The sequence below is a fragment of the Mirounga angustirostris genome, unplaced genomic scaffold, assembly GCF_029215605.1.
Source record: "Mirounga angustirostris isolate CCGP_5_RB_7025 unplaced genomic scaffold, mMirAng1.0.hap1 SCAF_1, whole genome shotgun sequence".
Classification (NCBI taxonomy): domain Eukaryota; kingdom Metazoa; phylum Chordata; class Mammalia; order Carnivora; family Phocidae; genus Mirounga; species Mirounga angustirostris.
The window spans coordinates 83,524,749-83,547,165 of NW_026991709.1; the positions used below are offsets into that span (position 1 = coordinate 83,524,749).

Consider the following 22,417-nt stretch of genomic DNA (forward strand, 5'->3'; position numbering starts at 1 on the left):
AACAGGCATACTAAAAGATGTTGACCCTCACTAGTCATTAGGGAAATGCAAATCAAAGTTACAATGGAATACCACTTCACACGTACTAGGATGGCCATAATTGAAAGGAAGGAAGGAAGGAAGGAAGGAAGGAAGGAAGGAAGGAAGGAAAGAAAGAAAGAAAGAAAGAAAGAAAGAAAGAAAGAAAGAAAGAAAGAAAGAAAGAAAGAAAGAAAGAAAGAAAGAAAAAAAGAAAGAAAGAAAGAAAGAAAGAAAAGAAGGAAGGAAAGAAGGAAGGAAGGAAGGAAGGAAGAAAGAAAGAAAGAAAGAAAGAAAAGAAAGAAAGAAAGAAAGAAAGAAAGAAAGAAAGAAAGAAAGAAAGAAAGAAAGAAAGAAAGAAAGAAAGGAAAATACCAGATATTGATGAGGCTAGGGAGAAATTGGAACCTTCATAAATTGCTGCCAGGAGTGTAAAACGGTGCAATCACTACACAAAACAATTTGGTGGCTCCTCAGTAAGTTAAGCAGAGACTTGCCATATGACCCATAAATTCCATCTCAAGGTATATATCCAAAGGAAGTGAAAACAAAAACTTGTGTGTGAATATTTGTAGCATCTCTAGTCAAGTAGCCAAAAGGTGGCAATAACCCAAATGTCCATCACCTGATAAACAGGTAAACAAAATGGGGTAAATCCATATTGTGGAGTATTATTCAGCCATAAAAAGGAATGAAGATGCACGCTACACATGGATGAGCCTTGAAAACATTATACTGAATGAGAGAAGTTGGATATAGAAGTCCACCTATGATTCCATTTATAGAAAATCTCCAGGATAGGCAATGGAAGATGAGCTAAATACTGAATTCTTACCACATGTCAAGTACTGTGCCAACACTTTTTACATGTATAAACTGATTTAATCTTTATTAAAACTATATGATGTATAATTATTAACCCCCATTTTATATTGAGACATAAACCTAGGATTTAAATCTAAAGAGTCTAGTTACAGAGCTTGTGTCCATAACCACTGTATAACCAGGAGTGAAGACATCCAGATTTTAATTTTTTTTAAAAAAAACCTTGAGCTGGTTAATCATGTCTGTAGGCTACACTGGCCACACACGTCACCAGTTTGCAACCACTGCAAGGATTTTCTTCTCTCCCTTCTCAGAGATACTTGGATGCCTCTTTTTGGAGCAAGACAAGCTTGGATCCCACACATCATTTGCTTTGTGTCCTTTTTCTTCATCTGCAAAATAGGTACAACTAGACTTATTTTGCAGGGATGCTATAGGATACAAAATTAAGTATATAAAGCTCTATCTAGCACAATGTCCAGAACCTTGTAGGCAAGAAATAAACAAGAGGATGGACTATTTTTTAAGTTTTTTCTGGTGTGTGTCTCCTTCCTACAAGGCTGGCTACAGGTCTTCCTCCCAAGGAAGGAGTGTGTAAAGCTTTATGTGGTAGACCAACACAATGCACAGCACCTAACAGGAGCCAGACAAGGAGAGCGTTTGCTTTGGTTGCCATTCAATTTAATCTATTTTATACCATTTTCTGGGTTGTTGTTTTTTTTCTAGCTAAAAAAATCATATATGCTCATTTTAAAAATGAAAGCAGAAGACAAGAGGTAGGGAAAAATTAAAATTATTCTGGCTAAGGGCACCTGGGTGGTTCAGTCAGTTAAGCATCTGCCTTAGGCTCAGGTCATGATCTCAGGGTCCGGGGATCAAGCCCTGTGTCAGGCTTCCTGTCCAGTGGGGAGCCTGCTTCTCCCTCTCCTCTGCCTTCCCCCAACCCCCACTTGTGCTCTCTTTCTCCCTCTCACCCTCTGTCTTTCTCAAATAAATAAATAAAATCTTTTTAAAAAATTATTCTGATTTCTCCGTCTAGAAAAAAATTATTCTGATTATATTTCTCCATCTAGAAATATTATTTCTATATTTTAGTATTATTTTTCTAGACTTAACTTTTATGGATATGCGTCCATATAAGTTATTTGGTCTTGTTTTGATTTTTTACAATATGGAATTATTCAAAACATATTTCTCTATGCACTGCTTTCTTCTTTAAAAAAAATACATACACATGCACCCACATGTTTTTTCATTTGAAGACATACATATTTACACCAAGTTTTTAAGTACTACTTATGTAAAACAAATTCGAAAGACATATTTCCCTTTTTCGTGGCACTAACGTCCAACTGATTTATATGATTTTAAATAAATATATATATTTTTTCATATCACAAAATCTATGCCATCTTATTGTAGGAAAATTAGATTTGAATCTTTGTTATTGTTTTACTCTATATCCTTCCAATTGTAAAATGAGATCATATTTATTTTTATAACTCATTTTTCACTTAACATTATACCTCTTAACACATTGTTGAATGGCATGATTTTAAATAAAATTTACAACATAATTTCAGTGGTCTATAATATTTTTTCAGCATTCTCTTATAATGAGCACTTAAAAATTACTAATTTTTTGCTATTATGATAAAATCTGTGAATACAGTAGTTAATATATAGTAGGTTCTCAATAAACATGGAATGAATGAGTGAGCATACTGTAAGAATTTATTTTTAATCCAGGATTATCTACTCAACCTAAATGAAACTCTCTCTAACTTAACTGAAGGCATTAAACATATAAAGAAAATAATGTGACTTTGGGAAATCGCCCATACAAAAATCAGAGTAACCATATTTTTAATCTTTTCTTAGGAATACAACCTGGGATCTAGCAGACAATTTAGTTTCCCTAAGAGTTATAAAATAAGATTTTGCTCCTTAATTTACCTCTAAATGGATCCATAAAGAGATGGTATTTCCCGTGAGATCACACATAACAAGCAGAGGCAAGACACGGATGCTTTTAATTTCGTATGACTAAGTTTCAGAGATATCTATAAATGTGGGCCCCAAATGCAAAAATGGATCTATCGGGGTGCCTGGGTGGCTCAGTCGTTAAGCATCTGCCTTCGGCTCAGGTCATGGTCCCAGGGTCCTGGGATCAAGCCCCACATAGGTCTCCCTGCTCAGCAGGGAGCCTGCTTCTCCCTCTGCTCTTCTCCCCGTTTGTGCTTGCTATTTCTCTCTCTCTCTGACAAATAAATAAAATCTTTAAAAAAAAGTTGATCTATCTGCAAAGGGACCAGTCTATCTCTTCAGAAAGACTGAGAACATTTTATACAACTGTGGGAGGTGGTTGGGACCCATGGTGAGTGAATGAGAGCTATAAAATGGCCAAGTTTATTTCTAACAACATTTATGTTTATTTGAAAATATATAATTTTGGAAGAAAAATGGTATCTTTTGCATAAATCAATAAGAGCATTGTCTGACTAATTTGTTTCCTTATTTAGGGTTTGTAGACTGAATACTGGTGTTACAGATTTATTTAAGCTTAATTAGTAAGTTTTTCTAAGATAATTGTATTCTTAAAATCTTGAACCACCTTGACTTGGAGGTTTCCATTAATTCCTGGATTAACTCATTTCCATAATTACATGGTGTACATCTAGCACAAGGTAATGGAACAAATCAGGGTTTAGAGTCATCATCATCATCATCATCATTGCCAATCCTTTCATGTCACAACCAGGACAGATTATATATCATAGCTAAGACACATTCCTACTTACTATAAATATATTAACTCATTTCATCATTAGAACAAGCCATTAACGTAGATACTGTTGTCATCCCTATTTCACAGATGAGGAACTGAGGTAGACAAGGTCACCTCACTCAAGTAAAAGGTGAGACTGAGGTTTGAATTCAGGCAGCATGTCTCCGAAGCTCATGCTCTTATCCAGCATCTAGAAAGACGGGGCTTAGATCCTGGCTCTGGATTTCCACCAGAATGACCTTAAACAAGTCCCTTAACCTCTCTGGGCCTCATTTCCCCATTTGTGAAAAGGGAATGGTAATAAACACCCCACACACTTCTTGTAAGAATAAAATTAAATCACGTGTGTGAAAGCACTTTCACAAGCAGTCATGAACTAGCCAATTGTTTCTTCTATTGTTTTATTAACATGTAGGCTAAAAAAAAAATGAATAAGCTGTTTATGAGAGGGAAAATTGAAAATAAAGAACAAGGGCAACTCTGGTAATATCTAAACTCCCTATTTGATTAAAATACATAATCTCTATTAGATACTTGGGCTGTATCAGACAAGTAACTAGACTATTTTCTCTCTTTGTTCCTTTATTAAAAGAAGGGGCAATTTTAAAGTTTATGCAACACTTTTGGAGACCTTATTCTAGCTGAAATAATGAGTTATTTCAAAGACTTGAAGAAAAAATTCTGGTTAAATCCAGGAGGGTGTGGAATCTGCCATTTTCCTACTCAGGTGGGGAGACCACCCTGAAGGATTTAAAGATTTAGCCCATGCAAGTTCCTCAGAGAAGTCTTAGAAATTTAAGCAAGACTCTGAGCTGGACACTTAGAGCTGTTTCATTATATTTCCCCAAATGAAAAATTCCTGAGCATTTCCCACTATTATTTTTCTCCCTATGAGAGACAATATATTGTTTAAAATAATAACAATAGGGACACCTGGCTGGCTCAGTCAGTAGGTCAGTAGAACATGCAGCTCTTGGTCTTGGGGTGGTGAGTTTGAGCCCCATGTTGGATGTAGAGATCACTTAAAAATTATAATAATAATAAAGAAAACAGCTTTGGAATCAGATTTGAATTTAAATTGCAACAGCTTTGTCTTATTAGCTGGTGGATGTTGGCCAAGTTATTTATCTTCCTGGTCTGTGTTCTCCTACATAAAAGAGAGTAATAATGCCATTTATCTCAGGAGGTGGTTGTTACATGGGTTAAGCATAAATCATGACGATAGTAGCTAGCATGCATTGAATGGTTCTAATGTGCTGAGTGCTGTGCTAGATTCTTTTTTTTAATGGGTGTTTTTTTTTAAGATTTTATTTATTCATTTGACAGAGAGAGCGAGAAAGCACAAGAGGGGGAGTGGCAGGCAGAGGGAGCAGGCTCCCAGCTGAGCAAGGAGCACAATGTGGTGCTCGATCTCAGGACCCCGGGGATCATGAACGAAGGCAGTCACTTAACCAGCTGAGCCACCCAGGCGCCCCCACATGCTAGACTCTTTACTTGTGCTTCTAGTTAATACTCACATTGCCCGATGAGAAAGGAGGTACCGGTTCTACTTTATAGTTGAATAAACTGAGGCTTAGTGATCTCACACTGCTAACAAGCAAAGGGGCCAAGACCAGTGAAGTAACAATGTAAAGCTTGGCACATAGTTGTAATTTTAAAGATTTAGCTCAGGGACACTTGGGTGGCTCAGCAGGTTAAGCATCTGCCTTTGGCTCAGGTCATGATTCTGGCATCCTGGGATCCAGTCCCACATTGGGCTCCCTGCTCAGCAGGGAGCCTGCTTCTCCCATTCCTCTGCTACTGCTCCCCCTGCTTGTGCACGCACATGCTCTCTCTCTGTCAAATAAATAAATAAAATCTTTTAATTAATTAATTAAATTTTTTTAGAAAATAAAAATTTAGCTCATTTTCCTAAGCTGCCTAAGAGGAGGTCTTCAGGGAGAGGAGTCTTCACTCTTTCTTTCGTACAAAGTTCGGAAGTCTTACTTCCTGTGGGAACGTGCAGTGGCTCCACACAGACCTTTGCCGCTGACCTTGTGCCAAGTTAAAACTTATTTTCACCTTGGGATCTTGGATAGAGAAGATGCAGCTGGATGCAAACACTGAAAAACTTTCAAATGGACAGTTATCCCCCAAGCAGCTATATCATGTGAAGTCAAATGGATACATCTATTTTCATCTTGAATCTATATGAGTAAAGAAAGACTGAAAGGGTTGAGTACTGAGAAGCCAGGCTACGAGTCTGTCAAAGTCGTGACCAAGAGAGCTTATGTCCCTTGTCTGCTGTTGAATCTATTCTCATTCCTACAAAAGGCCAGAGGCAGGCTGGAGAGGTAGTCACGATTCTTGATTCCACTTACCTCCTACCTGGGTGTCCTTGAACAAGTTGCTTCATTTCTCTGAGGCCCATTTCCTTATCAGTAAAATGGAGATAGGAACAGCTATCTCATCAAGTTGTTAAGAGGATTAAATGAGATCTTTCTGAATCGCCAAACCAATAGAAGGTTGACATCTACTCCTTGAAGGCCCCCAGGGCTTTGCTGTGCCTTCCTGGTAAAATCCAACCCCACTGGATGCCTCCTCAGCAAGCCTCTGCATGCTCCCTCCCTCTCCAGGCTCCAGCCGTAGAATGCTATTCTCACTTCCCTAGATGCAGTTTTCCCACTTGTGTCTCTTTAATCATTCATTCACCCAGCAAAAATTTTTGAGCCCCTGTTATGTATGAGGTCCTGGATTAAATGTTGGGAAGCAGCTACGGAACCAGACAGACACAGCCCCTGCTGTTAAAGACCCTGACGTCCTAGTGAGGGCTCAGGGAAGGAAAGTGGCCATTACAATTCTGGATGTTGACCAAAGTGAGAGAAAGACCAAGGTGCTGTTAAGGGTGTGCGACAAGGGGCAGCTTACTTAGACTTGGAGGGTGGTGGAAAGCTGAAGAATGAGATTATATTTAGAGATTGGCTCTAAAGGGATGTGGTGTGTGACCTTGTGCAAATCCCATCTCTCTCTGCATTTTTTGTTGATGAGGTATACAGCTAGAAGGGGTCCTGTTATTTACCAAAAGGAATAGTCTTCATCCATTTGGATATACTCTCCAAAGATTAAGCAAATCTCACTCCAGCATATGCTCCATTCCCCTGCAACCTTCTCAAGAAGGAGCCTTGCTGTGGTCCAGAACCCATGGGGTAAAATATTCCAGCCATGGGCTAGTAGAAGAGGGAGGTGCCCTGGGGGATCTTTCCCTGAGAGCAACATAGGACTTTTGTTAAGGGCGGGGGTGGGCTGGTAGGAGTTCTTGAGGAAATCAAAATGAAACATAAAAATCACCATTGAGCAAACCCCAGTGAAATAATTGATTCAATCAAGGATCATTTATGGATGCTAAAACCAATAGGTAAAAAGTTGTTGAGGAATAGGATCCTCAAAAATCCCTTAAAATGGAAAGATCTGATGATCATCACCTCACCCAAATGACCAAACTAGAAGCTTCCCTCTGAAGCATGTGACAGAGTTCTTCTCCCATAACTTTGACTTTTCACTCCAAGCTTTATTCTAAATCTTCTTTTGCCTGTTTCTTAATATGGGTATCTCTAGACTTTTATTCCTTTTATGCTACGTGTTCTTCCTGGGCAAGTTCAGCCACTCCCAAGATCTTAACCAAAAGCTCTATGCACATAACCTCTGAACCCACGTTTCCATCCCTGATCTCTTCCACAGCTCTAAATCTATAGTCTAGCTTCCTGCTGTTTTTGCTCACTAGGACTTCCTCAAGTGCAACTTTCCTCCTACTTAACACCTCTCTTTTCCTGGCCCCCATCAGGTATACTCCTCAACTTGCATTCCTTAAATTAGCACATGGACTCATGATCCATTAGTTATTAAAGCCAAAAATTTGGTGGTCTTTCTTACTCATATTGTCAGCAGAGATTTATTTATTATCTACTAATGGCTAGGTGCTGTGTTCATTGTTAGGCAATAGGGGCAAAACCTATTTCAACACCTATTTACATGGAGAAAGAGATATTGATTAAATAACCGCACTGGGGGGCGCCTGGGTGGCTCAGTTGGTTAAGCGTCTGCCTTCGGCTCAGGTCATGATCCCAGGGTCCTGGGATCGAGTCCTGCGTCAGGCTCCCTGCTCAGCGGGGAATCTGCTTCTCCCTCTGCCTGCCGCTTCCCCTGCTTGTGCTCTCTCTCTGTGTGTCAAATAAATAAACAGAATCTTTAAAAAAATAAATATATAAATATATAAATAAATAACCGCACTGAGGTGCCTAGCTGCCTCAGTTGGAAGAGCCAGTGACTCTTGATTTCAGGGCTGTAAGTTCAAGGCACACGGTGGGTGTAGAGATTCCAAAAATAAATAAATACACTTTAAAAAAAGCATTAAAAAATGATTGCACAAATATATGCGTAATTATAAACTGAGATAAATGTTTTGAGGGAAAGAAATACGGAGCTCAGAGAATGAAACAGAGCCTATGCCTGGTTGGGGATAGGGGAAGGGAGGGGACAGGGAGATCAATTTCAGAAAATGCTTCTCTAAGAAAATATTTGAGTTCAAATAAGAAGGATATGTTGGAATTAACTAAGTGGGGGAGGGGAGAGTTGGGTGGGTAAAGAGGTGGTCGTCTCTAGGAAGAGGGTAAAATACATGCAAAGACCTTGGCTTAGTTCTTTTGCAGAAGTGAGAGAATGATGGTATGGATGAAGCACAGAGAACAAGAGGTAAAGAGTGTAAGGCCAGACCAGAGCCATCACTGGGGCCAAAACTTCGTGAGCACTGAAAACCGTATATAGTGTTTTGAACATTATCGTAAAAACAATAAGAAGGCAGGACACCTGGGTGGCTCAGTCGGTTAAACGTCTGCCTTCAGCTCAGGTCATGATCCCAGGGTCCTGGGATCGAGCCCCACATCGGGCTCCCTGCTCAGCAGGGAGCCTGCTGCTCCCCCTGCTTGTGTTTTCTCTCTCTCTGACAAATAAATAAATTTAATCTTAAACACATATACACACACATATGGTGTGATTTCATTCACAAAATCATCCAGAATAGGCAAATCTATAGACAGAAAGTGGATTAGTGTTTGCCTAGGTCTGAGGAAATGAGAGGGAGATGGCAGTGACTGTTAACAGGCCCAGGGTTTCTTTCAGGATAATGAAAAAGATCTAAAACTCCTTTCTGGTGATAGTTGCACAATTCTGTGACTATATTACAAACTATTGAAATGTACACTTTAAATGTATATAAATATTTAAATGTATTACATTTAAATGTAAATGTATAAACACTTTGTATGAATATGAATTGCATGGTATGTGAGTTTTATCTCAATAAAGCTGTTAAAAAAAGAAAAGAAAGAAATGATATCTAAGCCAGACAACAACAGGGTATTTTCCTAATATTTGTTCCTTTTTATTGATTCCAGGGTCCTCTTATTCTGGCATCAAGATAGCTAGGAAACTAATTAGGTCATCACAAGTTTGTTTGGCTGATTAAATCTTGCAGATAGAATCAAAACAAAAGGAATTTTTGATGGGTCTTTCAAATCAACTCAAGAATGACCTAATCAACTAGTGACTGACATATTTACATATCTTAGATCTTGAGAGTGCTGTGGATACTCTGACAAAATTCTGAGTATTCAAATTCAATTCCATCCATCCATCCATCCATCCTCCATTCATTCAACATCTGTTTATTGAGAACCATATGCGGCACTTTATAACCCATGCTTTAAAGAATAGTCATCTTTTTTATTTTATTTTTTTTAAGATTTAAAAAAATCTTTTTGAAAGAGAGAGAGCACGTGCATGCATGAGAAAGAGAGAGAGAGAGAATGATCAGGGAGAGGGGCAGGGGAGGAGGGAGAAGCAGACTCCCTGCTGAGCAGGGAGCCCCACTAGGGGCTCCATCCTAGCACCCCAGAATCATGACCTGAGCCAAAGGCAGACACTTAACTGAGTCACGCAGGCTTTTAAATATTAAATATTAAATTGAGAACTATGATCTGACAATAGGAACAAATATTAGAAATGGAGGCTTTCCCTTCAATCTGCATATACGCTCTCTTAGCGCTTGGTTCAGTTCTGGATAGCAAAAAGGTGGAAGAAGGAAACTGACATTTGTTGAATGTCTACAATTTGTCAAGCACTGCGCTGAGCAATTCAAAAGTGTGATCTCAATTAATCCTCATAAGAACACTTTGAGGTGAGTATTATCATCAGGTTAATAAGCTATTCAAAGAGGTTATATAACTTACTCAAAGTCACACACCCTGTAAGCTAGAGAAGGTATTTGAAACCAGATCTTCTGATTCTAAAAGCATTTTAGAATTTTAGAAAAGTATTTCACTTTGTTTTTGGCTTGGTGTTTTCTATGCTGCTTCCCAAGAGAATGTTCATGAATCGATTAATTTATTCAACAAAGATTTACGTGGCATTACCACATGCCAGGCGTTGTGCTGGTCCCTTTGGATATAAAGATGAACTCTGTGGAAACAACCACTGGCCTCATAGGGCTCACAGTCTAACTAGGAAAGGAAGCCACTTAACAAGGACACCTTCAATCTTCAAAAGATTATAAAACTCAACTGCCTTTATTGAATTTCACTGTGTTCCAAGAGCTGTGCTTTGTGCTTCTGCATTCATTAAGATCCGGTCCCAACTTTCCTTCCCAAATGCATCTCCTGCCACTTCATCCCGAATTCTCCACGCCAGACTCACTGGACCTTTCCCCACAATCCCCTAAACCACTGCTCTTTCTTTTCGCTTTCATTCCCCCTCTACTTATACATACGCTCCACCTTCTGCCTTCTCCTACGTCCTAGGAAAAATAGATTTCTACAAAGTTGGGGAGAGCGAAGGACCCTGGTTTCATTCTGCGTCAGCCTCTTTGTACTGTGGTAAGTTATTTCATCTATGCCAGCTTCAGTGCCCCATCTGTAAACCGAGAGTGATGACAACCACCTCCCTTGTTGTTTGTGAAGATTAAAGTGACAAGCAAGCCTGGTGCTTGGCACAAAGTAGTTTCAAAAATGATTCTTGAACATGGAGATGAAGACAAGAGACACTACGCATTAATAGAGGAAGACATCCTTGAAAGTCAGGGATGCTTTGGAAGAAGGTAAGACTTCGATTACTCTTTGAAAGATGAGTAGATTCTGAATGGTCACGATTGCAGGAGAGAGGCTGGATGAAGACTTGCTCTTTTTCTGTGTTTTAACTATTCTTTTACAAGATACGCTGTAGAGCAGCGTCAGGAGCTGACTGTAATAAGAAGGTAAAGCCTCCTTTCTTAAGCAGCTAGTGCACTGCCTTCAGGAGAATGTGGACATTCTTCCACACTTTGTACTCTCTTGACCCCAAAGTGGCTTAAGCACGTCCCTAGTTATCCCGTTCAGGAACTTAACTTCTGCGCCTGACATCCACAGATGTCCCATGTTTGCCATAACTCACAGCCATTCACTGATTGATTTCAACAATTATTTATTGAGGCACATCAAAATCCCAAATTCTTGTTTGAACTGTGACTCAGCGGTGACATTGTTAAAAATTTATTCCAAAGAAATAGTCATCGTTGTGCACAAATATCCAACTATAAGAACGTGCATCACAAAGACCAAAAGCTAGAGACGATCTTGACGTCCAGCAATAAGGTATTAGTTAGTAAATCCCTGTAGATTCATGAAGGTAATACTATAGAGTCTAAAGATAATGTAAAGGAATATAGTATACATAAAAAAATACTGTTGTAATTTCACACCAGTATAGTACCAATGACTGTTTCTGGGGTGCCTCATAAGTGTTTTATTTTTTCTATTCTGTAAGGAACACATATTCCTCCTGTATTAAGAAAAACCTACATTTTTTAGTCTGTGGAGCTTGGGCTGTGGAATGTTATATTAAAGGGAAAAGGCAGAAAAGTATAGAAAGAGGCCAAAAGAACATAAATGAAGTGCCATATCTGTTTTTCTGCAATGTTCTTTAATACAAGAAAATGGGGAGTTACCTTTTCTTAACTTTCTCATTTTTATCTTAATAAATGCTCAATAAATATTAGTAGTATTTTGGTAGAGAAAATAAGACATTGCACAAATACTGTGATACAGTGGCAGAATTGTCATGGTTTTCATCTGAATTGGAAACTTGCTAATATTGAAGAAATTTCAAAGTCCTTTATATGGCTTTGAAAACCATGTTTCTTCAGACTAGGCAAAGGTAGACTTGAATGAAAAGCAATTTTTTTCTTTCTCACTCTTTTTATCTTTCTTTCTGTTGAAAGATCTCACAGCACTTATTATTTTAACAATTAATAAAAATTTTTAAATAAAATCATGTAAAAGCTTAAAACAGAATCAAAAGTCATAAAGTAAAACTTAAAAGATTTCTCTGCTTCTCCTTGCTAGGTCATCCAGAGTCGCTTACCAAAAGTAACTTTATCTTTCATTTAAAAAAAAAGGTTTTTTTCAAACATGAATGAGATCACACTATCCATACTGCTCTGCAATTTATTATCTTGGCATATTTGTCCGTGACATCCAGAGTTTACTCACTTTTTTTTTAGTTTCACGTATACATAATTTTAATGGACTTTTTCATATTCAAGAAAGCAATGTTCTATCCAATTAATTAAACTAACAACATCAACCATGTCTTCACAACTGAGAGATGATCATTTTCAACATCTTGGAATATCATTTCTCGGAATATGATCTTGCAATATCATTTCTGATTTCTTTCTATGCCTGCACTTACTAGTCTTAGAAAAACAACTAACATGGATTAAATACTACATATGTACTAAGTGCTTTACATATATTATTTAACACATCAACCCCAAGATATATATATCATCATCCCATTTTAGCAATGAGGAAACCAAAGTTCAGAGAGAGGAGAAACTTGTCCAAAGTTACGCAGATGTTATATGGTAGGGCCTGGTCACAAACCCAGATCAGTGTGACTCTAAAGACCATGTTCTTAACCAGGTACACTGAGTCACCACTGAACCCAAACTTATATAAATATTTGCATATATATTTATGAAAAAGGGACTATATTATGCACATACTTAGTAACCTATTTTTTTCAGTTGAAAATATATTCTAGACTTGTTTTCATCTCAATAAATTATAATTTCATCATCATATCTAATGACTGACTACCTTGCCCTTCATTATATGGAGGATCATAAAATACTGGAGCCAATTCCCCACTGTTAGATACAGGATTGATTCCAGTATATCACTATAATGATAAACACTGACACAAATATTTATATTTGCTGCACATTCTAGTTAAAGATTTTATTTATTTATTTATTTGACAGAGAGAGACATAGCGAGAGCAGGAACACAAGCAGGGGGAGTGGGAGAGGGAGAAGCAGGCTTCCCACTGAGCAGAGTGCCCGATGCGGGGCTCGATCCCAGGACCCTGGGATCATGACCTGAGCCAAAGGCAGACGCTTAACGACTGAGCCACCCAGGTGCCCTTGCTGCACATTCTAAAGCATTCTTTCACATAGAAAATACTTGTAGTAGAAGTGCCCTTCTTCCTACTGGATGCAATAACATCTGACAGAGCTTCAAAGAAGGCTGCATTAGAATGAGTGCAAATTTGGGGTGCCTGGGTGGCTCAGTCAGTTAAGCCTCTCGGCGCAGGTTATGATCTTGGGGTCCCAGGATTGAGCCCTGCTTCCGGCTCCATGCTCAGTGGGGAGTCTGTTTCTCCCTCTCCCTCTCCCCCTCACCCCACTCATGCTCTCTCTCTCTCAAATAAATAAATAAAATTTTTAAAAAATTGAATGAATGCAAACTTCCCAAGGATTAATACATATAACAAGGCAAGAATAATTCCTTTCTGGTCTCATGCTTTACTTAGTTATAACACTTAACTTGCTTATATGGGGGGAGTGGGACTAGGAAACAAACTAAGAATAGATGTTAATATAAAGTATAAATCTGCAGTGTCCAGTATGGTAACAACCAGCCACATAAGTCCATTTAAATTTAAATTAAATTAAATTAAAAATTCAGTTCTTCAGTTTCACTAGCCACATTTCAAGTACTCAGTTGCCACATGGGACTCGTGATAACCAAAATGGATAGTACAAATGCAGAATATTTCCATTGTCACAGAAAACTCCATTGAACAGTGCTGATCTAGAATACTCATAGAATATAGTATGAAATACTGCACAATATTTTTTTTTTAAGATTTTATTTATTTATTTGACAGAGAGAGAGATAGCGAGAGCAGGAACACAAGCAGGGGGAGTGGGAGAGGGAGAAGCAGGCTTCCTGCTGAGCCGGGAGCCCGATGCGGGGCTCAATCCCAGGACCCTGGGACCATGACCTGGGCCGAAGGCAGACGCTTAACGACTGAGCCACCCAGGCGCCCGAAATACTGCACAATATTTTAACAGAATTCAGAAGGTCTCTATATACTGCCGTATGAGTTTTTTGTTTGCTTGCTTTTCACTTTTTATTTAAGTGCTTATTGATTCACAAGACTAAGAGGTTTTTATAATAATTTTATAAGAATATAGTCATGTGCAGGGCACCTGGGTAGCTCAGTTGGCTAAGCGTCTGCCTTTGGCTCAGGTCATGATCCCAGGGTCCTGGGATCAAGCCCCACATCGCGCTCTCTGCTCAGTCAGGAGCCTGCTTCTCCCTCGGCTTGCCACTCCCCCTGCTCGTGCGCTGTCTCTCTCTCTCTGTCAAATAAATAAATAAAATCTTAAAAAAAAAAAAAGATATAGTTAGGTGCTATGAGAATTTGAAAATATAACTATAGATTTTTTTTAAACTTCACATGAAAATTGAATTTATAGAGTAGTGAAGGGATACAGTGAACAGGTAAGTTCACGTCAACTTAATTAATTAGGGAAAAGATTCATGAAGGAACCATCATCGTGAACTACACACATCTTAAATTGTTAGCAAGCAAAGGGATGGCAGGCAGAGAGAAGAGGAAGCTTATCTATGGGGCTGTTAGAAAGGTAAAGCCACAGAAGAGGATTTATTTATTTATTTACTTATTTGTTTACTTATCTATCTATCTACTTATCTTTTTATTTAAAGTAAGCTCTAAGCCCAACATGGGGCTTAGACTCACGACCTCGAGATCAGGAGTCACATGCTGTGTCGACTGAGCCAGCCAGGCCTCCTCCAGATGAGGATTTCAAGCCCAGGGTACTTTGACATTTGGGAAGCAGTTGAGAATTAAGTAACATAACGTATAATGAAAGCATTTGGTAAACTATCAAGTATCTAAACTAAAATGACTGTTGTAGGAATCAAGAAGCACAAAGTGTGTGCTCTAAAAACATGTGTGCTTTGAAAATAAAATGCGTGTAAGATAGCATTCTTCTTCTTTACATGAAAATAAATAAAATTATTGACAAATGCAATTATATAAATCACAAATGCATATATAACATTACATATGCATTAAGACTGAATTAATAGCATATTTACTTGTCTCATACATCTAAAGAGTCACTAGTATGAATTATATTCTTATAATTATGTTAAAAAAGAAAAAGAAAAGCAAAAACATGTAGCCAGAAATATCATTCTACATCATGATGATTTCGTTTTTCTTTTGCATAAGCCTGTGTCTTTCAAATAATCCACAAGCAAATAGCTCCATTCTGTAGATGAGAAATTATAAAAGACCATGTAATCAGCTGACAAAGGAACTGAAAACAAGCCCAGAGGAAATGCATGGCTGTTCTTACAAAGTCACAATGTACTGTTCTGTTTGCCTCCCACTCTCAAAGTGTATATTCCTGACATTTCTTGTCTTATAATTGGACTTTATGAATGAGAGCTGTAGGATGCTGTCTGGTGAATGATCTGAAAAGGATACGCTGAAACCCAGTGGAGGTGCTACAGAAACTGAATGCTAGGTTTTGTGTGGGAACTTAAATAAGAGGCATGAATTAGAAATTCAGAACCCCAAATTTTATCCTATGTAAAATAAGGGCTATTTTCGCAGTCTTTAATGGAGACTTTGAGTAGGTTCAGGTGACATAAAATGTGGAAACCAAATGCACAAGCTTGGATTTCAGAAGAGTTTAGGGTCCTATGGCGTCCCAGAGTTTACCCTTCACAAGGGTTCTGGCAAGAAAAGGGAAGTTCAGTAGTGCCCGTCCTCTTTAATTTAGCTTCTTCATCCTAACTGCTGAGCAACTAACTGTTAAAAACCATACTTACTAACATTTCTATAACATGTCGTTCTCTTTAACTTGCATTCAATTTCCTATCTCATGTGGCTTCGCTGATGAATAGCACCTGTTAGCCAAGGGTTAATTCACTGGGTCTCTGGAAATAACCAGTCCTATTTAGTGAACAAACTTTTCCTGTGTGCCTACTATGTGCCACATGAGAACCAGCTGCCGGATGGGTTTTTGCACATTCAGATGCGGCCACAACAAGGATTCTCTTTTGTTGGCAAAAGTACTGCGGAAAGAGACAAGGAAAAAAGCATTCCGAAGCAGGGCAGGCAGGATTCAAAAAGTAGGCTTGAAAAAATTCTCCAAGGAAACAGGCCATTATGTTAATGGTGTCTGTATGTCTCTGGGTGGTAACGTTGTGGGCTTTTTCCCTTCGTGATGCTTTTTTTTATACTTTCTAATTTTTTTCTACAATAGGCATATATAATGCATAAACAGAAAATAATAAAGTAAAAACCTTAAAAAGAAAGAGCCCCCAAAAGTCTATACAAAAGAAGGAAGAGATTCAAATGTAAATAAGTCCATTGATTGGTATAGTTGACTGACAATCATATTGATGGACAGCATGACTCCAGCTACTTAATTGATTGTTTTTTTTAAATCAAGCATTGGGCCTCAGCCTTGGTAAGAAAGAAATATACCATTCACCTTATAAAGGCATGAACTCTTCCTGGACTCTAGGATTTTGCCTCTCCTGAAAGAAGAATTCATGCAACATCCCTCCCCCAAAGCCCTAAAATAACTTGAACTTTTAATCTGTCTTTTTCAAAGGTAAGCAGGAGATCCTGAGATGAATAATATTGTATCATGGATTAATATATGGCATTTATGGATTAAAAAAAGAACCACCACATCAACAATACCAGCCAAAAGGATGCAGAAAATTTACCCATTGCCTTTTGTTTTTACATTTGTGTGAACCTTTCTGCTGTTAGAAATTTCTACGCCCAGCTAAGTTCGAGTTAGTTGGAAAATCAGAGGGAGCCTCCAGCGTATGAAAGGGTCATTCATTGAGGGCTGAGCACGAAGGTCCTCGGTCCACAGTGAGTTATCCTGTGCACATAACCCTTCAAGTACAGATGGCTCCTCAGGGCAGGAATTAAAGATGAAGAGAGAAATGACTCTCAAATGGAATACAGTACGTTAATTCACTTAGAAGGCACCAGGGTGTGACTGCTTTACTGACTTTTCCAAAAGCACAGAATTTGGCCCCATTTCCAGTTATAGTAAATGTGTTTACTCCTTAAAATGTGCCTCTAAATTTCCCCAAATGAGGGCCATGGCTTATCACCAAATTTTAAATGAGCTGCTTGCTGGTTTGAAAACATTTGAGGTTATTTGGGCCTCAGAGACACTGGAGGCCCAGACATCACCTTTGTCTTCACCCTCCCCCAGAAGCGCCCAAGAGCAGGCAAGGCCTTTCACTCATGAGTTCTGGCAGTTGGCTGAGGCCTCCCTGAGGAGAAAAGAAAGGGGGGAAACTGTGCTGGGTGAGGTTGGCCTCTCCTAACTCTTATTAATAGAGAACATGTGGGCTGAGGCGAAGGCGGGGGCTGGGGTTGCTGAGTAAACAGGATGGGATGAGAAAGAGAATGATGCTTTTATATTCTTGTCTATTATAGATCCAGGGAGGCTCTTTAATGCAGATGAAAGGGAGAGACAGATTTAAAGGAAGTAGCTTCCAAAGCTAAATTTGCAGACCACTGACGTCTGTCCACTTTCTCATTTCTCATGGAAGGAAGCTGTGTGGTCAACTGGCATTGCTAACCAACGGCCAACCAGGTTTCACTAAGGTTTTCCTAGTCTATGGCTCTATTACACCTCTATCTGAGAATTCTCTAGAGCTATCATTTATTTATTCATTCCGCCAATATTAATTGAGGGCTGTTATTTGCCAGGCACCTTTTTGGGCACCGTGAATACAGTAGTGAACAAGACAGCCTTCATGGACAGTCTAAAGAAAGGGGAATAATAAAGAATGACAATAGGCTTGTACAGACTGACACCAACCAGACGCAGGGGGCATGGGGGCCTGGAGAGGGAGCACCGATCCAGACTTTGTCCAGAGAAGGGTGGTCAGGGAGGGCTCCCCTGAAAAGGGGTCCATGACACTTCAGTTGAGCCTGGAGTTAGCCGACTGGAGAAGGGAAAGGAGGGCTTGAGGTTGAACATGACAAGACGTCACAAAATGGGGGTAACAGCATCATTGCTTGGAAAACACATGTTCCTCTCCGGGATGAGGGAGGAGACAGACATCTCCCCAAAGCCTTTAAGGAAGGATGTTGTAGAAACTACACAAAATTATGCTGCTGTTTCGGGGAACACCCAGGTGCGATGTCACATCTAGAGGAGAAAGGAGAAAGAATGCTGTTTGCATCTGATATTTTCTTCCACATGCTGACCTACTTTTCGCTCAAGCCCATCCATTTTATGGAAAGGAAATTAAAGACTGTAAGGCAAGCAGATATGTGAGGGAGTTTCCCCTTTCCTCATCAAAGAATGCTGATATTTTTACAAATGTAAGTGTTTTGTTTTTTTAAGATTTTATTTATTTATTCGACAGAGAGTGAGAGAGTACAAGCAGGGGGAGCAGCAGTGGGAGAGGGAGAAGGAGGCTTCCCACTGAGCAGAGAGCCCGATGCGGGGCTCGATGCGGGGCTCGATCCCAGGACCCTGAGATCATGACCCGAGCCGAAGGCAGATGCCTAACCATCTGAGCCACCCAGGCGCCCCTAAATGTAAGTGTCTAAAATGTCTTTTTAAGTATGTTTGCCCCCATAGTCTTAGAAGTAGTATTGCCAAGATAAGCCATCACATTTTAAATTGTGTGTTGAAATCTAAGTATCAGGAAATGTTCTTATCATTGAAATTTAATTTTAATACTATATATACATATAAATACTGAGTATTTAGAAGACTGAATCTTCCCAAAAATATAAAAAAAATACATATGAACATAACTGATAAGGTTTTAACCACACACAAAAAATAGCTAGTATTAGAGAACTGAACTGTTACAGATTTTTTTTATTTATCGATTTTATTCCAGATAATATAAAAGACATGAGAATTTTGTCAGTATGAAAAATCACTTTATTTCATGCCATTATTTCTTTTCAATCTGCTAGCTAAAAACATGTCCATATTAAGCTTTTGTTTCTTGATCCTTATTACAGTCTCCATAAAAATCATTAGAAATATACTGTCTCAAAGAGAGAAGCTGATTCCTTTCCTGTCCAAATTATTAGTTTTCTGATTGACTTTGAAAACCAAAACTTTACTCTCTTTGAGGGAAAATAATCTATTTTTCTAGAGAATTTCTATCTGTCAGTCACTCTGATAGACGCATAGCTCCTACTGTATTATTTTTTGCTTCAGCTAACATATGTTAAAACAAAATCATTTTTAAAGCTGAAGACAACTCAACATTCTGATTAGCTCTAAAAGTTCTTCAGTCAACCAGTGACTGCCAAGTTTCCTCAATGTAAGACATTATCTCGACTCATTTTCTTCAAGTATCGAACAAGTGTGTGATCTGCCCCAGAAATAAGAGTTACATCCAAACATTGTCTTAGTAGAGAAGCTAGAGCTGCTAAATTTGTAACTCATGTATTTTCAGTTTTAAGTCTCACAGAAAGATACTTCAGCTCCAAGACATGAGATGATTATGAGGGGGGGAAAAAAAAGCTTAGGAAGTCTTCACTTCTCATCATTTTTAGTCAATGATCCATTTGTATGTTGGCCAAAAAGTATTGTTACAATGGCTTACTTATATGAAGGCAGAGCTACAATTTTCACTGATATTTCCTTCTGGGGACTAGAGAATTCAGTGCTTGGGCCAAAAGTATAGATTGGGTTTAGACAGTTGGGGGTATTTTTCAGCAATTTTTTTCACAGGAACATTTCTTTGAGAAATTGTTTTAGTTTATGCTGAAATAATTTACCGCGCACACTAGCCAAGTTTTATACAAGTTAGTCATCCAAAAGGACCTGGACCTCTGGAAATGTGGCCATATTCACTAAGTTGCTATCCTGAAGGAAGAAATCTGATTAAAATGTTTTAAACAAGTCAGTGGAATCAAATGAGAGAGCTAGCTTACTTACTTGTTTGTCTGCCTGTCTTCCTTCCGTTCTTCTTCCCTTCTCTCTCCCTCTCCCTGTCTCCCTCTCTCTCTCTCTCTTCCAGATATCTTTAGCCTGAAGCCTATTTGTTACATGTTTTTACAGCTCATCAGCAAAACCACACTTCTGTCAGCCAGAATAGTTAGAGCATACCAATTATTTAAATTGTCAGAACCCTCAGGTAAAAATGCTCCAGGTGCCAAAAAGCAACAATCCTCTTAAACATGCAGGGAAGTTGCTTTTCCCTAGGGTTTAGAATTGGGCTTTCCTCTGACTCAGAGGAACCAACACGTGTGGCCTTTAGGCTGGAGCTTCTTTCCAGCAGTCTGGAAACATGTTCTGAAGGACAGCATTGCCATGGACTCACAAGTCACCGAGATGAGCCAGTGCTCCAGGGACATTAAGTGAAAAAGGCCGGCACCAGACCCCTGGTGCTCAAAACTAAAACTAGCTGCTCAACAGACTAACCTGGGGAGTTTTAAAAAACTCTTTGAATGCTTGGGTGTGATACCATTGGCCTGGGATATGGCCTGGGCCTTGGTATTTTTAAAAGCAACAAAGCTTGAGGATCATTATTTTAAAGTATACAAAATTCACATTTATGCCTTCGATAAATTAGGGTAAAAGAAAGTCCCCCTCCTCTGAGCTGAAAAGTTAATCAAAGAGAGAGGAAATCGTTCTTACTATTGCCATTCCTCCTGTTGTCATTTAATATAATCAACTGGCCATTTATAAATCCATTAAGATTTTTAATCACTTTGCTTGGCCCCTCTTCAGAAGCTCTGTGTCAGGAACTTTAATATCCAAGCAACTAAACAGCTGCCAGTACAAACCCCATGTTGTTTCCTTTCTTCTGGGGCCCTGGGTTAGAGGGCGCTAGGAAACTCAGTTGCTAGGCGCAGTGCTAGTGAGCTGTCCCACTCAGAGTGTCCGTTACCCTGGTCCAGCAATTGTGGTCGGGCAGGAAGGTGGGCCCAGGGCCTCTAGAGCTTCCAAGTTTTCAAGAGAAGCCAGAAATCGTCTTATTTATGCGAAAGCTCCCAATATCTAAACGTTGGCAAGTAGCTGTGAATAATCAAAACACATCTGCGGACCAAAAGGGAGCTGCCACTTTGCAACCCCTGGCCTGGAAGGCTCTTCATCTCCCCATCATGTGGCTAACTCCTACTCAACTTCCGGTACTCACTTCTGGAGACAGTTGTGTGGGGAAAGCTGCCCCCAGCCACCTCTCTTCGTCTCCCCTTTCCCCCCAGCCTAGTGCTCCAACCCTGGGCACTCAAGCACAGCTCCAAAGCTTGTCTCCCTGCAGTGCGATTGTGTGTGGGTCTCCCCTAATAAGTGCCCATTGCCTGAGGCAGGGATGGTGCCTTAGGCCTCTTATTCTAGGAAGGTATGTTAATGCCAAACTGGAGACTGACTCAGCAAACAAATGCTATTAGATGCTTACTATGTGTATATAGAAAAATTTAACAAATTATGGCCCCTCAGAAATATGAATTAAGAACATACACCCTAGGGTGCCTGGGTGGCTCAGTCGTAAAGCGTCTGCCTTCGGCTCAGGTCATGATCCAGGGTCCTGGGATCAAGTCCCACATCAGGCTCTCTGCTCCTCGGGAAGCCTGCTTCTCCCTCTCCCACTACCCCTGCTTGTGTTCCTGCTCTCGCTATGTCTTTCTCTGTCAAATAAATAAATAAAATCTTAAAAAAAAAAAAAAAAGAACATACACCCTAGGAAAAGTCTTTCCTCTCCAAATCGATGTTGTTTACTTTTGTGATTTGCATCTCCTCCCAAATCTAGTTCACTGGTGAGCATCCCCAGACCATCTCCACAGGGCACCTTTATCCTTAAAGTGTTGCTTAGTGGTTAAGGGAGTGGCCTTTAAAGACAGTCTGGGTTCGGGCTAGGCAGACAGCGGGCAGGATGGAGGCCACCTTGGAGGAGCACTTGGAGGACACAAAGAAGAATCCATCCATCATCAGAGTCCTGTGCACAGATTCACAAGGACTTAATCTGGGCTGCCGTGGGACCGTCAGATGAGCGTGCTGGGGTGATACCTGTTCTGGCCCAGCAAGCGACTCGGCTAACCTCAGACCCCACTGATATTCCTGTGGTGTGTCTAGAATCAGATAATGGGAACGTTAGGATCCAGAAACATGACAGCATCACAGCGGCAGTGCCCAAAGCGGCCTCTTGACATCTCATATCAGTTCTCCAGCAGCCTGTCACAGGGGCTCGATCCTACCGATGTTGATTGTATTGCAGAACTATTCCAGTTCCAGTAGTCAGGCCATTTATTTAGTGTGCATTGGGCACTTTTCCATTAATTTTATTTTTTAGTTTTATTTTTATTTTTTTAAAGATTTTATTTATTTGAGAGAGAATGAGATAGAGAGAGCATGAGAGGGAAGAGGGTCAGAGGGAG

At 39.5% G+C, this 22,417-nt stretch overlaps 1 pseudogene; it reads left to right on the plus strand.

Annotated features, from left to right (window-relative positions):
• Positions 1–21,915: 21,915 nt before the first annotated feature.
• LOC123834575 (ragulator complex protein LAMTOR5-like) lies at positions 21,916–22,189 on the plus strand (annotated as a pseudogene).
• Positions 22,190–22,417: the final 228 nt, after the last annotated feature.